This window comes from Oryctolagus cuniculus, chromosome Y, assembly GCF_051225735.1.
Source record: "Oryctolagus cuniculus isolate XC-2025 breed Fujian yellow rabbit chromosome Y, ASM5122573v1, whole genome shotgun sequence".
Taxonomy (NCBI): Eukaryota; Metazoa; Chordata; class Mammalia; order Lagomorpha; family Leporidae; genus Oryctolagus; species Oryctolagus cuniculus.
Window position 1 is genome coordinate 11640209 of NC_142889.1, and position 17433 is coordinate 11657641.

General features: G+C 37.0%; 1 pseudogene; it reads left to right on the forward strand.

The window, feature by feature from the left end:
• Nucleotides 1-17433, forward strand: part of LOC149119231 (uncharacterized) — a 216358-nt pseudogene that overhangs the window by 157141 nt on the left and 41784 nt on the right.

A 17433-nucleotide genomic window follows, 5' to 3' on the forward strand; every position in this document is an offset into this window, starting at 1 on the left:
AGAATGAGCAAGAGAGAGGTCTTCTATTTGCTGGTTCACTCCCCAAATGGCTGCAATGGCCAGGACTGGGTTCAAATAAAGCCCAGTAGCTTTTACTGGGTCTTCCACATGTGTTCAGTGGCCCAAGTACTTGGCTCATCTTTAGCTGTTTTCCCAGGCTCATTACCATGTAGCTAAATGAAAGTGCACAGTCAAGACTCAAACTAGTGCCCACAAAAATTCCAGCATCACAGGCAGCAGCCTTACCCACTAAACCACATCAGCTCAAGTGTCATTACTTTTGTACCAATTGTTTTCATGCTGTTTAGAAATATTTTGTAGCATAGTATTGATTTAATTAAATAATATTTCCATTAATTGCCATAGTGTTTATTTAGTAATGTGAATATATGACATTCTTGTTAATCCTATCAATGTGGATAAATGCATTAGCATATTTTCTACTTTGATTCCTGGTGTAAAGTATAAAAGCATCATTCATTTCAAATTTAGAACCAGTAATCTTCTTACCCCCTAAACAGATCAATAAGCTAAATGGAGAGTGAATCAATAATAAAAACCCTCCCAATAAAGAAAGTCCAGAAAGGACAGCCTCACTTCTGAATTGCATCTAACAATTAAAGAACTAATTCAAATTCTTCTCAAGCTATTCAAAATAACTGAAATAGAGGGATTCCTCCCTAACTTCTTCCTTGAAGCCAATTTCACCTTAGTTCCTAAACAAGAAAAAAAGTTGCAATAGAGAAAGATAATTATAGGGGCTGGTACCATGGTGTATTAGGTAAACTGCCATCTGCAGTGCTGGCTTCCCACTTGGGCACTGGTTTGAGTCCAGTCTGCTCCACTTCTGACCTGCTCTCTTCTGTGGCCTGGGAAGGGAGTAGAAGATGGCCCAAGTCCTTGGGCCTCTGCAACTGCATGGGAGAACCAGAAGAATATCCTGTCCCCTGGCTTTGGATCAGTGCAGCTGTGGCCATTACAGACAATGTGGGGAGTGAATCAGGGAATGCAAGACCTCACTCTTTTTCTTTCTTTCTGTAACACCAACTTTCAAGTAAACAAATAAAAGCTTTTTATTTATAGAGAAAGGGAATTATAGGCCAATTTGCCTGATGAACATAGACACAAATATCCTCAACACAATACTAGTGAATCAAATCTAACAACACATTAGAAAGATCATTCATCCCTGGTATTCAGGGATGGTTCAACATTCCTAAGTCAATAAATGTGATGCATCCCATTAACAAATTGACCTACATAAACCATATGATTATCTCAATAGATACAGGAAAGCTTTTGATAAAATACACATCCTTCGTTGATGAAACCCCTAAGGAAATTGGGTATAAAATGAATCACATCATTTTACCTTGGAAAGTGTGGAAAAGGTAAAGTTTCTGAAAAATTTGATACAGAGAGGTGAACAAGCACTTCTATTGAGCATGTCTAGGCACAAGCATGGTCAGTGACAAGTGGACATCAATAAAGTCTTTAAGTCTATATTATCACAAAGGTTGCTTAGTAAACAATTAAGGCCTGACTACAGAGACACACTGTGGAACTGAGATAGCTAGAATCTTCAGGATTTCAGGCCAGCTGATGAGTCAAGTAAAGCTCACAAAGTCCAATAACTAGAAAAATGAGACATTGGATTTCCTATAGCAGCTCACAGCTGTGGCTAGGAGCTTCCTATGGGTCTTCTACTTGGATTCAGGGGCCCAAGATTTTGGGTCATCTTGTGCTTCTTTCCCATGGAAAATTAACAGGGAGCTGAATTGGAAGTGGAGCAAAAACTACTCAAACTGGTGCTCTTATGGAATTACAGAACTGCAGACTATGACTACTAGGCCACAGTGCCAACCACAGATATTGTCCTGACTTCTCTGATTCTCCATTATTTTGATGGAGGTGTCTGAGACACTGCAGAGAAACAATCCCACAGGTGACTGTGGCAAGAGATTGTTGCACCAGCATGAGGATGTGAGCCTGATTCACATAGAAGTCTTTGCTCATAGTCTTTACCCTAGGCTTTGGGCCCACCTGTAAAAGTTTTCCAGAACTCTTGACCCCAGCTAGTACACACCTCTGGATTTGTTGGAAGATACAGGCATCCCACCATACCTAGGGGCAGATTCCTAAGTACAGAGACTTTAGAGGAGATATCAACAAGTGTTTTCTACATACACATGAAATTAAGCATAAAAATACAAGGAACATGAATGAGGGAGACAATATGACTGCAAAAGGAACACAATGATATTTCAGTGTTAGACTGTGCAGATGAGATTGATGAAATGCCTGAAGAGGAAGTTTAAAAATGTAAGGCTCCTCAGAAACACACAGAAGGAATCACAAGAGTTAAAGAAACCTGTGAATGATATGGGTAAGAAATTAGGCTAAGAAAAAAATTAAAAAAAAAATCAAACTGAAATATTATGAATAAAAAATTTAATAAGTAAAAAGAAACAGTGGAAAACTTGAAAAACAGACTCAGTAAGGTAGAATAAACAATGTCTGAGCTGGAAGAAAAAGGTTTTGAAATTGATAAAAAGAAAGGACATTTTAAAATTTAGAAAAATAAAAAAATGCCCCAGGATCTACAGGATACCATTAAAGACAAAATATACTGGTCCTATGCATTCCTGTAGGAGTGGAATAACAGAATGACTTTGAGAACTTATTTGGTGATACAATAACAGGAAATTTTCCTAATTTTGTTAAATATATGGATATCCAAGTACAAGAACACATGGAACTGCAAAGAGTCACATTCAGAGAAGATCTTTACCATGACACATTATATTCAAATTTTCAAATGTAAAAACACAAAGAAAACATCCTAAAATGTACAAGGGAAGTATCAGCTATCTTGTAACAGATCTCCAATTAGATTGAAAATAAGACTCTCATCAGAAAACCAACAGGTTAGGAGAGATGGAGAGATATAGTCTACATCTTACACAAAATAAAACCTCAAAAGCCCAAAACACTGCATTGAGTTCTTATTTATACAAGAAGATAAAATAAGCATCTTCTTAAAAAACTAGAAATTTGCCACCATTTGTCCAGCCTCACAAGTGATACTTAAGTATTTATTACACAGAAAAACAAAGAAAGATGATCAGCATCCTGAAAGAATGGAAAGGCATAAATTTAATAATCCAAATGTGATCCAAAAGAAACAATAGGAATATTTATGGAAAAATGTCAGGACTAAGACATTACTTTGTAACAATGACAAAGCATGTAAGTAGACTGAACACTCCAATTTAATGTTACAGAGTGGCTGAATGGATTAAAAAGCAAGTCCAATTTATATGCTGTCTACAAGAAAAACATCTCACAAAGAGAAAAACAGATCAAAAGTGAAAGGATTGAAAAAGTTAATACATGCAAATGGGAATAGAAAATGACGCATACCTATGTATTAGGAGTTATTAATTTGAAAGGTGGAGTTACAGAGAGAGGTAGAGAGAGAGATAGAGGGGTCTTCCATCCAATGGTTCACTCCCCAAATGGCCACAATGACCAGAGTTGGGCCAGGAAAAGCCAGGATCCAAGAGCTTCTTCCAGATCTCCCATATGGGTGTAGGGCCCCAAGGACCTGGGTCATATTCTGCTGCTTTCCCAGACACAGTATCAGGGAGCTGGATCAGAAATGGAGGAGCCAGGGCTGCAAATGGTACCTAAATGAGATACCAGCCCTGCAGGCCAGGGCTTTAACTCTCAGTGCCACAGTGCTGGCCCCATACCTATCTGAATATTAGACATAATATACTTTAATACAAATCTGTTAAAATAGACAAAGAAGATTATTATGTAATGATTGAGGGATCGATTCAACTGGAAGATTTGACTATAGTAAATGTATATGAACAAAATATTAGACCCCCCCCAGTTAGTTAAAATAAAAATTAATGGATCTAAAGGGAGACATATATTCCAAAGCAATCATAATTAGTGATTTCAATACCCCACTTTCGTCAATGGACACATCACCAGACAATATAACCAAGAAAGCAATGAGGTTAATCTACACATTGCTCCAAATGGATCTAATTCATATCTACAGAAGAATCCATTTCACAGAAGAAGAATACACAATCAGGGCATGGGACATTGTCTGGAATAGACCACATGTTTGGGAAAAATTTTCAACAGATTAAAAAATTATACTATATATATTTTCTGACCACAGTTGAAATAAGCTGGTAATTAATTGTGATGGAATGGGGTGAAAAGGTCATGCCAAGATGGCCACTGACAACAGAAACTCCCTGGCAACAGGCCATGATTGGATGGCTTCGGAAACCACATGACAACAGAGGAAACCACATGACAACAGGGCCTGACTGATGGCAGGCCATGATTGGATGGTTTCAGAAACTACCTGGTGAGAAGAGCCTGACTGGCAACAGGCTGTGATTGGTTGGGGCATAGACTGCCCCTTGACTAGATTGGCTGGTCTTTGCTATATAAGCTGTTGTACTAACTCAAATAAACTAGTTTGCAGGCTGCTCGCCTCAGGCCTGCTTTCACCCAACTCCTGGAGTCTGTGTGGTGACTCCACACCTCTTGCCCCCACCACGCTCCTCTCAGAAACGAATCCACTGCAACATTGTTGAGAAATCAACTGCAACAATTAATAACACAAAAATTCTAGAAAATATACAAAAACATGGAGTCTGAACAACATGGTTCTAACTGAACATTGTATCATAGAACTCAAAAGGAAATAAAAAAAATTCCATGAACTAAACAAAGATGTCAGCACATCATATCAACGTTTATGGGATATGGCAAAAACCATGTTATGAAGAAAGATTAAATAGCAAATAGTGCCTACATCATGAAATTGACAATACATCTCCAAGACCTAGATGAACAAGAATAAACCAAACCCATATTAAGAAATAATGAAAATTAGAGAAGAAATATATAAAATTGAAGTCAAAAAAGATACAAAAGAGCAGTGAAATGAAGAGCTGACTTTTTAAAACAACAGTAAAGTTGATTAACAGTTAGCCTAAATCACCAAAAAAGAGAAGACCCAAATTAATAAAATCAGAGATGGAAAGGCAGATGTTACAACTAATGCCACTGAAGTGAAAAGAATCATTAGAAATTATTTTATTTAGATTTATGCCAACAAATCAGAAAATATATAAGAAATGGATAGATTTATGGACACATAAGCTATACCAAAATTGAATATGATGACATTGAAATTCTAAATAGATCAATAGCCAAGATGGAAATTTAACCACTAATAAAGACATTCCCCCCAAAAAAGTGAAAGATTTAATGGCTTTGTAGCTGAATTCTAATAAACTTTTAATTAAACAATTTCAATGTTTCTAGAACTATTCAAAATAGTTGAAAGGGTGTGATTTATGTTTAACCCCTTTTACGGAGCCAGTATCACCTTTATACTAAATCCCTGAAAAAGATAAAACAAAGAGAACTACAAACTGATATTCCTGAAGAACATTGATGCAAGGATCCTAAACAAGGTACTAGCTAAAGAAATCCAACAACACACCAAAAAGATTACACCAAGACCCGGTGGGATTAATCTCAGGAATGCAGAGATGGTGCACCATATGCAACTAATAAACGTTATACATAACATTAACAAATTGATAGGTGAAATCTAAAAGATTATCTCAATAAATACAGAGAAAACATTCTATCATGATAAAAACATTAAGCAAAATCAGTATAGAAAGACATAATCAAGTCTATATGTGAAAAACTCACAGGCAGCATCATATTGAATAAGGAAAAATTGGGAAGCGTTTACACTAAGATGTTGAAGTAGAAATAAGCACACTTTCATCATTGCTATTCAATACAGTTCTCAAAGATTTATCAAGAGTCATTCGGCAAGAAAAAGAAATTTAAAATGGTACAAATTAGAAAGAAGAAACTCAAATTATCTGTTTGCAGATGACATCATCTTATATTTATGGGAACCAAAAGACTTCATTAAGAAAGTCTTGGAACTCACAAAAGAGTTTGTCAAAGTTGCAACTTATAAAAATCAACACAAATAGTATTTGTATATACAAACAATGCCGTGGCTTAGAAATAACACTAACCGAAACTCTTCAATGCCTTAAAATAAGTTTACGAAGGATGTGAATGATATTTAAAATAAAATTTACAAAACATTAAGTAAATAAATTGAGTAAAAACACAAAAAGTAGTACATTTTTGTGGTTTGGAAAAATCAATATAATCACAATGTCCATACTATGAAAAGCGATCAATGTTATTCCAATCAAAATACCATCCTCCTCAGATCTAGATAAAAGCAATGTTAAAATTGATATGGAAACAGGAATGATCCCAAATAGCAAAGAAAGGCCTTGTTTCATTATCGGTGTGAAAATATCCAATTTTCCCAACCTTTTTTGTTGAGAAGGATGTCCTTTCTACAGACAGTGATTTTAGCTCATTCATCAAAAATTCATTATGGATGCATGTACTAATTTTTGGGATTTCTATTCTGTTTAATTGGTCATCATGTATATTTTTGTGCTGTGCTAGTAGTAGGCTGTTTTGATTATACAGCCATGTGGTGTTCTTGAAATCTGATGTGGTGATGCCTCCAGCTTTGTTTTGCTGTTTAAGAATCCCTTAGAATCAAGACTTTTCTTTTACATCTTATACAAAAATTAATTCACAATAAATCAAGGATGTAAATCTGTAACCTGATACCATCATATTACAGTATACTTAAATTATTTATGGTAAATTTTAATATCTGATATATGATATATCATGGTTTCTTGTATATTAGAATTTTTGTTTAATATTCCCTACATTGCCTATTTTGATATTTGTTTTTATAAGTAATGACAATAAATACAGCCAATCAATCAAGTTAATTCAAATATTTCAATTTGTAGTTATTTATACCATTGATAAAGTACAGACTTTATTAAAACTAATACTGACAAAAATTATACACATATAGTTAAAGGGTGCTCATTCCCTCTACACAATAAGGTAAAAATATAGAAGGAGAAAAACAGAATGATTGGTCTATTTTGGGGCAGATTTTGTCTTAGCAGTTAAGATGCCCATATCCCATGTCAGAGTATCTGAGTTGCAGACTGGATTCAGCCTGTGAGTCCAGCTTCCTTGTCATACAACCCTGCGAGAAAGTCTTGGAGATTCATATGGTTTGGTTCATGCCACCTTGATTCAGCGTTTCAGTTGGCCCTAGCCTGAAGCTGTTATAGAAATCTGGGGAGAGACCTAAGGGATGTGAGGACTCTCTCTGTCTCATGGGATCTCATCAATTAATTAAATCATTATTTAAAATGAACAGCCTTACTATGAATAAAAGTTTATAAATACAATGTAAAATTAAAATTCACTGGGCAAGAGGTGGATTACTCTGTAGATTTAGTTGAGAAAATTGGATGGGCATTTGACAATCATTCAACTCTGGTTCACATATAATATTATATTTGAATTTTGATGTGAACAGTCATAATTGTTCCCAAGTGGCAGCTGCTAAGGATTATCAAACTGCCATGTTAATTGAGGATGGGTTTGCTTATACCTTTGGCCTGAATTTTTTTTTTATCCATTAAGAATTATTCTTCCACTTTTCAAGATTTATGTACCCAAATACATAAATTTCCATTTTAAAACAATAAGATGACTATTTTATATAAACCTATATGAACAAAAAAGTTGCAATGTTGAGAAGGCAACTTATTTTAGCCATTTAACCTTTAGTTAATTTTGGCTTTGACTGCCTGCACTTCCAGGGTATTTTCCAGGAAGTCTTTGTCGGTGCCAATATCTTGCACAAAATACACTGAACGTAGATTAAAGACCTAAATCTACAACCCAACACCATCAAATTATTAGAGAACATTCCTGAAACCCTAAAATTATTTTTAAAGTATATAAGTATATAATGTAGAAAACTACATGTAAATCAATGATTATTATGCTATAGCCAATAATTATGATTTGTTTAATTCTTTGAATTGAAAGAATAAAATATAAAATGAACAAAAAACATAGATCATACTTAACCACATGAAAAATAGAGTAAATCTTCATTTAGTGAATCTTTACTTACAGATGAACAACAAAGGACAAAACTCCTGAATTTGCACCCATTCAGCTTTTTCCACTTGACATGTACAGAGTACAGAGCAGAAAAGTGACATTCAGATATTTTCTGAACAAGAGAAACATTATTAAAATCATGTTTTTCATAAAAAATTGCATACTAATGGCCACCTTTTCCACTGATAGACCATAAGTAATCTTATTATGGTAGTGCAGCTAATTGGCCCCTTGCATCAACTTGCAGCAACCAAAGACAGAGTAATGTCCATTGGATAAAGAGCAAAGACCAGATAAAGAGCAGTTACACACTTTTCTCCATTAGGATCTAGAAATTAGTTTTCAACATACAAAAATAAATATCTCTTTCAAGAACCTAATTTATCTTTTACACATAGTAATGAATGATTTCTTTCTCAGTTGCCCACCATTTATCACCGTAGTGTAAAGTTTTTCTCATCCCCGTTTCTGGCTCTTCCCTTGCATTGCCCATTTTGTATTGATACATTTTATTCTTCTTAAAGATTACCTTAAAACTTTCAATTTCAAAATTCCCAAATCTGGCTCTCTCCCTCCTTTATAATTGATTAGATGTTGAGTGGTTTGGTGGCTAATTTCTCAACTGCCTAATTTCATATGTGCCTTCCATTTTACTCCTAACTATTGGTAATTTGCATTATGCTTAATTTATCCTGTGAAAAATAACACACACACACACACACACACACACACACACACACACACACACAACATTGAAGGTAAGGTTAAATGGATAAAATAAGTTGCCTTGTCAACACTGCAACATTTTGTTCATATAGGTTTTATATAAAACTATTTATATAAAATAGTCATCTTATTGTTTTAAAAGGGAAATTTATGTATTTGGGTACATAAATCTTGAAAAGTTGAAGAATAATTCTCAATTGATAAAAAACATTCAGGCCAAAGGTATAAGCAAGCCCATCCTCAATTAATATGGCAGTTTGATATCAGTTTGCATCAAATTGAGAAGGTTCTGTACTGCAAAAGAAACAGTCAGGAGAGTGAAGAGAAAACTGACAGAATGGGAAAATATTTGCAAGCTATGCTACAGAAAAAAGATTAATAACCAGAATCTACAAAGAGATCAAGAAACTCCACAACAACACAACAAACAACCCAATTAAGAGATGGGCCAAGGACCTCAATGGACATTTTTCAAAAGAGGAAATCCAAATGGCCAACAGACACATGAAAAAATGTTCAAGATCACTAGCAATCAGGAAAATACAACTCAAAACTACAATGAGGTTCCACCACACCCCGGTTAGAATGGCTTACATTCAGAAATCTACCAACAACAGATGGGACACTAACCCACTGTTGGTGGGAATGCAAACTGGTCAAGCCACTATGGAAGTCAGTCTGGAGATTCCTCAGAAACCTGAAGATAACCCTACCATTCAACCCAGCCATCCCACTGCTTGGAATTTACCCAAAGGAAATAAAATTGGCAAACAAAAAAGCTGTCTGCACCTCAATGTTTATTGCTGCTCAATTCACAATAGCTAAGACCTGGAACCAACCCAAATGCCCCTCAACAGTAGACTGGATAAAAAAATTATGGGACAGGTACTCTATAGAATGCTATACTGCAGTCAAAAACAATGAAATCCGGTCATTTGCAACAAAATGGAGGAATGTGGAAAACATTATGCTGAGTGAAATAAGCCAGTCCTAAAGGGACAAATATCATATGTTCTCCCTGATCAGTGACAACTAACCGAGCACCAAAAAGGAAACCTGTTAAAATGAAATGAACACTATGAGAAATGGTGACTTGATCAGCCCTTGCCCTGACTGTTGATGAACAACTTAATAGGTTATCCCTCTTAGAATCAGCCCGTAAGGCATGTGGATCTGGCTGAAAAGCCCATGAGAGTATTTCAGGCATGAAAAGCCAAGACACTCTGTCAAAAAAAACAAAATGACCTAAATGAAAGATCTCCGTGAGTGAGATCCCAGTGGAAAGAACAGGTCATCAAAGAAGGAGGTACCTTTCTCTGAAGGGAGGAGAAAACTTTCACTCTGACTACGACCTTGTTGAAATCTGATCAGAGTCGGTGAACTCAAAAGGCTTCCATAGCCTTGGCAACTCATGACAAGAGCCTAGGGTGATTACTGATGCCATAAACAAGAGTGTCAATTTGTTAAGTCAACAACAGGAGTCACTGTGCACTTACTCCTCATGTAGGATCTCTGTCCTTAATGTGCTGTACATTGTGAATTAATGCTATAACTAGTACTCAAACAGTATTTTTCACTTTGTGTTGCTATGTGGGTGCAAACTGTTGAAATCTTTACTTAATATATGCTAAACTGATCTTCTGTATATAAAGAGAATTGAAAATGAATCTTGATGTGAATGGAAGGGGAGAGGGAGCAGGATAGGGGAGGGTTGTGGGTGGGAGGGAAGTTAAGGGGGAGGGAAGCCATTGTAATCCATAAGCTGTACTTTGGAAATTTATATTCATTAAATGAAAGTTAAAAATATAATTTTAGACATGCACTCTCTATACAGGTTTACTGTTTATATATAACTGGCATATTTAAGCTTGCATTTGTGTAGTCTCTTATCTGAAAGCAAGTTATAGTACCATGCAGTAAACTAAACTAGAATTTGGTTGACTCAACAAAATTTCAAATCAGATATAATATGGTTTCATTTTGAAATATTTAAATAGAAAATACTTGAAAGTGATTAATGAGTAATTTGCATATATTCTACATTTTATACTTTTTCAAAATATTTTATTTGAATATTACATATCTGGTTTGACAGTTTTGACACTCATATTCACAGTTGTTCCCAAATGTTCAACTTTTAGAGAAAACATTTTCTTTACAGACTAATATTTTATTAGTATAGATAGTAGTTTAATATTTAATGATCAAAATATATTCAGATACAGATATATGTCTTCACACAAATAAAACTGATACCTGGATGAATATAGCTCTTATTATAAGTGGTCATAGACATTAATTCTATAGAGTACATATCCCATAATTTTTTATCCAGTCTACTTTAGGTTGATTCCAAGTCTTAGCTATTGTGAATTGAGCAGCAATAAACATTAATATGCAGACAGCTTTTTTGTTTGCCAATTTTATTTCCTTTGGGTAAATTCCAAGCAGTGGGATGGCTGGGTTGAATGGTAGGGTTATCTTCAGGTTTCTGAGGAATCTCCAGACTGACTTCCATAGTGGCTTAGCCAGTTTGTATTCCCACCAACAGTGGGTTAGTGTCCCAGCTGTTGAGGATTCAAAATTAACTGCAACAAAAAGTGCTTTTGCCAATGTAAAAGAGATGATAACCTCTTGAGTACATCCATCCTTAAAGTAGTTGACAATGTCAAACATCAATTTGCCTCATCCTATCTTCCATGTATAACAATTAGCAAGTTAATTTTTACATCACTTGTAGGTCATATTTCAGTATCCCTGAAATTGTAAACATTTATGTTATCTTAGAATTGATTTTTTTTTCCTGAGCATGAGGTGATTTGTAACATAGTAGGTTGTAATTTTAGTTAACATTTAGTTTATTTGCCATTATAATACCAAATCACATAAATGTGCTATATTTAAGATTTTGCTAACAATATTTGAAGTTATATAATGTTATAAATCTATCTGAAAGGGAGGTCAATCATTGCAGAAGCAGCAGGCCACTTTCTCACAATGCTATGCATATTAGATAAACACATGTAATGAAATGGAAGGCTAATGGATTAGTTACTAAATATTAGAATACTTAATTGCAATTGAAATTAAATAAAAAATAAAGTAAGCTATTTCTTTCTCTTGGGCTACAAGATTATTGAGGAACTATTATAGGAGATAATTTATGATAAGAAATACACTTATTTGTTGAATTTTTGATTTTTTTTGACTTTTATTTAGTAAATATAAATTTCTAAAGTACAGTTTATGGATTACAATGACTTTCCCCCGACCATAACTTCCCTCCCACTTGCACCCCTTGCATCTTCCGCTCTCTCTCCCATTCCATGCACATCAAAATTCATTTTCAATTATCTTTATATACAGAAGATCATTTTAGCATATATTAAGTAAAGATTTCATCAGTTTGCACCCACACAGAACCTAAAGTGTAAAATACTATTTCAGTACTAGTTATAGCATTACTTCACATTGGACAACACATTAAGGACAGATCCCACATGAGGAGTAAGTACACAGACTCCTGTTGTTGACTTAACAATTTGACACTCTTGTTTATGGCGTCAGTAATCTCCCTAGGATCTAGTCATGAGTTGCCAAGGCTATGGAAGCCTTTTGGGATTGCTGACTTTGATCTTATTCTGACAGGGTCATAACCAAAGTGGAAGTTCTCTCCTCCCTTCAGAGAAAGGTACCTCCTTCTTTGATGGCCCCGTTCTTTCCACTGGGATCTCACTCACGGAGATCTTTCATTTAGGTCTTCTTTTTTTTCCCCAGAGTGTCTTGGCTTTCCATGCCTAAAATACTCTTATGGGCTCTTTAGCCAGATCCGAATGTCTTAACGGGCTGATTCTGAGGCCAGAGTGCTGTTTAGGACATCCGCCATTCTATAGTCTGCTTTGTATCTCGCTTCCCATGTTGGATCGTTCTCTCCCTTTTGATTCTATTAGTTAGTACTAGCAGACACTAGTCTTATTTGTGTGATCTCTTTGATTCTTAGACCTACCTATCAGTGTGATCAATTGTGAACTGAAATTGATCACTTGGACTAGTGAGATGGCATTGGTACATGCCACTGATGGGATTGTATTGGAATCCCCTGGCACGTTTCTAACTCCACCATTTGGGGCAAGTCAGCTTGAGCGTGTCCCAAATTGTACATCTCCTCCCTCTCTTATTCACACTCTTATATTTAACGGAGATTAGTTTTCAGTTAAATTTAAACACCTAAGAATAATTGTGTGTTAATTACATAGTTCAACCAATAGTACTAGAACAAAAGATACTAATAGGGATAAAGAATTACATTGTACAACAACAGTCAGGACAAGGGCTGATCAAGTCACTGTTTCTCATAGTGTCCATTTCAATAGGTTTCCCCTTTGGTGCTAATTTCCCTGCAGGTGCCATCTTTGAATTGCCTCCTGGGACTAATTTCTCCACAGATTCCCTTTTTTGTTTTATATAAAAGAGAGAAAAAGAGGAACTGAGCAGAGAGTGTGCGTGTCTTAGGTTGTCCCCTCTGACTGGGATCAGCCCTTTAGGGAGCATGTCTGTCTTAGGTTGTCCCCCTCTGGGGACCTTACCTGCCTTTGTCTACTACTCCAGCTGTTAAGGGCTGTCCCGAGGATCTTACCTGTCATTGGCTACCACCTCAGCAACTCAGTGTATGATGTGTTATATCTCTACATCTTGGCAGTGGCCATGGGCAGATGTATAGAGTTCCCAATCTGGCACTTAAAGAGCGGCATATTGTTGTCTGACCACCATTAACTGGACCACAGCAATGCAATCTTAGACAAATTTACAAGGACAATGGAGACAAAGGGTCCACAAAGGGGAGGAGATAAGGAAGCCATCCCCCAAAGCTTCAAGTTCTTCTTGGAGGGTCTTGATCTTTTCCCTGATGATGCTGGAACAATTAGCATAAAAGCAGCACTCCTGATATACCATGATGATCCAGTCTGTGGGGAGCAACTTGGACTAGACTAAGTTACTGGAATTAAGACTTATTCTATGCATCTGCTCTCCCACAATATGGTGCTGAGAAGGGAGTAGCAGCTTCTACGCAGCTGCCTCTCACCAATTTGATTGACTGAGCTGCAGGAGCTGATCTTGCTCCTGATTGGAGGAGAGCAGTGTACTTGGCGTGTGGGTAGCAGAGTTGAGATTGGTGGAAGAGGACTATAAAGGAGGAGAGAGACAACATGCACCAGGAACATCTAAGAGGAACATCTATCTGAAGGAACACCTGTGCAGCCCCTGAGAGAGCTGGCCGGTGGTGTGCCGCTCCCCCGCGGAAGTGGGGAAAGTGGCTAGGGGGAACCGCCCTTCCACCGAGGTGGAAGGGACGATAGCCAACCCGGGAAGAACCAGCAGCAAACCTAGGGAGGGCCGAGCAGACGAAAGAACAGCGCAGGGTCCTGTGTCGTTCCTCCACAAAGATGGGGAGTGACACAGTCACAATAAGGCAGGGAGTTCAATATGGTCTTTTTATCCCTATAAAAGAAAAATCACTCCTCAGGAGGGTGTCCTCCTGGGTGACATTCTTTGGCAAAGGGGGGGTATTTAAGTTTTCTCACACGTACCCATAAGGGATTGGAATTCCCCTGAGGGAAGACACAACCAAATCCACTACCAGCCCTTATCAGTGGGTCTGGTCCTTGCCAGCATCCCTTTAGTGGGTTTTTCCATTTTCTCATTTACATAAGACCACTTTATCTGGAAAGCAAAAACATGAGTACAACATAGGTCTGACATCATTTACAGCATTTTAATACACTTTGCATAATCTGAATTGACTCAAACAGTTGTACTTTAACACATTTAGAGTCTCATCCTTTGAGTATTCCAGGGAAGCCCCAAAGTTGGAAGACTCATTTTAGAATTTAAAACTGTTAGACAGTCAAACCGCTTAGCCAAAAATTTAACCAAGGCTGTGGGCTAGATCTGATTAGATTTAAGGTAATCACTTAAATGTTAAAAACAGGCAAATAGACATAATATAGACCAAGCTTGATCATTGTTACAAGGTGATTATTTAAATGTTTGGAAATAAGCACATATTTAAATAACCCATAGCTGTTAATAAAAACTCAGCTGTTTTCAAACAATTAGAATTTAACAGGCATTAAGACAACATAATATATTACTTTAACTCATTGCTTTAACAGAGAATCAAATTTTAATTCTATGTCAAAGAGGAATGGAGAGAACATAATAGATTAACATTACTTTAACAGAGGATCAGATTTTAAGTTTATGTCAAAGAGAAATAGATTAGTATACTTGTGATGTTTTCCATCTGCCAATATCCTTGACTTACATTTTGAAATAACCTGCTAAGAATCTCCAAATTAACATAACATTTTTAAATAAGGTAACACAAATTTTGACCTGAGTTATTTTAAAGAGTGTTGAACTATTTTCATAACATGCTGAGTATATAAAAGTTTACATTTGGATGCATTTATCTCATCTGCCTTTACGCAATTTAAATTAGCAGTTACACCTAAATGACTTAGCGTGCTGATTTAATACCATCTGTAAAAATTAAAATTGCATTTATCTAACACAAGTACTAATTACCCATTGTTGTTTCATTGAGCATTGATTACCCAGAAACCTGTTAAAATAAATTGCAAAATAAGTTCAGCAGCTCACAAAGCAATATTTTTAAGGCTACTGAACATCCTAGATTCAAAGAAAAGTTAGTTGCCCTCCCTCTTTTTTTTTAAAGAATATCTCAGGCCCCATGACATCATAGTCTATCAGCCATGTGGGGCTGCTTTTGAAACAAAGGTTTAGGCAGCTGTCACAGTTCCCACTCCTAATTTTCCTGTCTGCCTTGCTCAAGATAAAACAAAAGAGCCATCAGAAGGGTGGGATACCTAATTTGTTTCTCAATAAGCAGGGAGCCCAAGGATGGGATTACCACTCCCTTGCTATTCTTATGGTAAAACTGAAACAAGAGAGGGACAAAAGACCAATTGGAAATCATGGAGACAGCCATTAAGATGAGGAGAGTAGACTTTGGACCAGGCCTGGTTCTAAGATAAAGTCTGAATTCCTAGGCAGGAGGGGGATGTATAGTGAGCTGAGATAGTGAAGTTGGGGCCACACATGTGGAAGGCAGAGGTTTAGGTAATGCCACTAGTAGCCAGAGGCACTTTCCCTCCCAGTGAGGAGAGGTTAGGGTTGTCAATGGAGAGAAAAAAAAAAAAAACAGCCCTAGGGAGTACTCTCCCTAGAGATATCTGGCCATGCCTGCATGGGTGCGTCAGGCCATGTTGACTGGAAGAGTGTGCAGAGAAAGGCCATGGTCACCCATTTACAGGGAAGACTGTGCACACCAGGGCCTAGCAGGACTGGCCACGGGGTTGGGTAAGCACACTGTTTACAAGATGGTGACAGGGAATCTAAGAGAGGGGAATAACCATAAAGGGGTGGCCACTTGGGCAGAATTGGAGGCTCGGTGGTTTGAGGCAGTGCTAGGCCTTTAGGGGTTGCCTCCACACCTGAAGACTCAACCTTCATTTTAACTGCCTCTGGGGATTTATGAGCCTCCCTCAGGCCAGCACAGGCTGTCTTATGATCAACATTCATTTCTTCCCAAACAAGCATCTTAACAAACTGATCCAGAAGGTGCCCAGCTGGGAACTTTTTTTTTTTTAACTTTTATTTAATGAATATAAATTTCCAAAGTACAGCTTATGGAGTACAATGGTTTCCCTCCCCCTTAACTTCCCTCCCACCCACAACCCTCCCCTTTCCATCTCCCTCTCCACAAGATTCATTTTCAATTCTCTTTATATACAGATCAGTTTACCATATATTAAGATTTCAACAGTTTGCACCCACATAGCAACACAAAGTGAAAAATACTGTTTGAGTACTAGTTATAGCATTAATTCACAATGTACAGCACATTAAGGACAGAGATCCTACATGAGGAGTAAGTGCACAGTGACTCCTGTTGTTGACTTAACAAGTTGACACTCTTGTTTATGGCGTCAATAATCTCCCTAGGCACTTGTCATGAGTTGCCAAGGCTATGGAAGCCTTTTGAGTTCACTGATTCTAGTTATATTTAGACAAGGTCGTAGTCAGAGTGGAAGTTCTCTCCTCCCTTCAGAGAAAGGTACCTCCTTCTTTGATGACCTGTTCTTTCCACTGGGATCTCACTCACGGAGATCTTTCATTTAGGTCATTTTTTTTTGACAGAGTGTCTTGGCTTTTCATGCCTGAAATACTCTTATGGTCTTTTCAGCCAGATCCACATGCCTTAAGGGCTGATTCTGAGGCCAGAGTGCTGTTTAGGACATCCGCCATTCTATGAGTCGGCTGTGTATCTCACTTCCCATGTTGAAGATTCCTCCATCTTGTTGCAAATGACCGGATTTCATTGCTTTTGACTGCTGTATAGTATTCCATAGAGTACATGTCCCATAATTTTTTTATCCAGTCTACTGCTGAGGGGCATTTGGGTTGGTTCCAGGTCTTAGCTATTGTGAATTGAGCAGCAATAAACATTGAGGTGCAGACAGCTTTTTTGTTTGCCAATTTTATTTCCTTTGGGTAAATTCCAAGGAGTGGGATGGCTGGGTT